At 28.0% G+C, this 729-nt stretch overlaps 1 non-coding gene across 1 annotated transcript; it reads left to right on the top strand.

The window, feature by feature from the left end:
* Nucleotides 1-241: 241 nt before the first annotated feature.
* TRNAT-GGU (transfer RNA threonine (anticodon GGU)) lies at nt 242-315 on the top strand. The gene has a single exon. It is a non-coding gene; the product is annotated as a tRNA-Thr (tRNA).
* Nucleotides 316-729: the final 414 nt, after the last annotated feature.

Raw genomic sequence — 729 nt, 5'->3', positions numbered from 1 at the left:
ATAACTATAACTATAACTATAACTATAACTATAACTATAACTATAAATATATATATATATATATTAACAGGATGTATAGTACAACATAGGGAATATAGTCAATGGTATTGTAATAGCTATGCACAGTGTCAGAGGGATAATGGACTAGAGGGGGAGGTTATCACTCTGTGAGTGTATAAATGTCTAACATTATGTTGTTTTGTATATCTGAAACTAATATATAAAAAAATAAAATAGGAGTGGCCGGTTAGCTCAGTTGGTTAGAGCATGGTGCTGGTAGCACCAAGGTTGCTGGTTCGATCCCCGCATGGGCCACTGTGAGCTATGCCCCCTTTAAAAAAAAAAAAAAAAAAAGAGAAAAAAAGAATAAAGCCTAAATATTAAAAAATGAATAAATAAATTAAATTAAAAAAATATTAGGAAAACATCTTTACAACATTTAAGTAGGTAAATATTTCTTAAATAAAATACAAAAAGTATTAAACATAAGTGAAAATAAAATGATAAATTGGACTTACCAAAATCTCTACTCTTCAAAATACTCTATTAAAAGCTAATAGAATCCATAAGCTGAAAGTATGTACAATATACATACATAGCAAATAAATTGTAACCAAAACGTGTAAGAAAATCTCACAACCTAAGAAAATAAGCCAACCAATAAAAACATGGACAAAAATTTTCAACAACTCCTTGACAATAAGATGTTCAATAACATTAGTCATTAAA

The sequence above is a fragment of the Rhinolophus sinicus genome, chromosome 16 (genome assembly GCF_057876585.1).
Source record: "Rhinolophus sinicus isolate RSI-liver-muscle chromosome 16, RSI-T2T, whole genome shotgun sequence".
Taxonomy (NCBI): Eukaryota; Metazoa; Chordata; class Mammalia; order Chiroptera; family Rhinolophidae; genus Rhinolophus; species Rhinolophus sinicus.
Note: the sequence above shows the minus strand (reverse complement) of the source record. Positions and strands in the feature narration are given on the sequence as shown.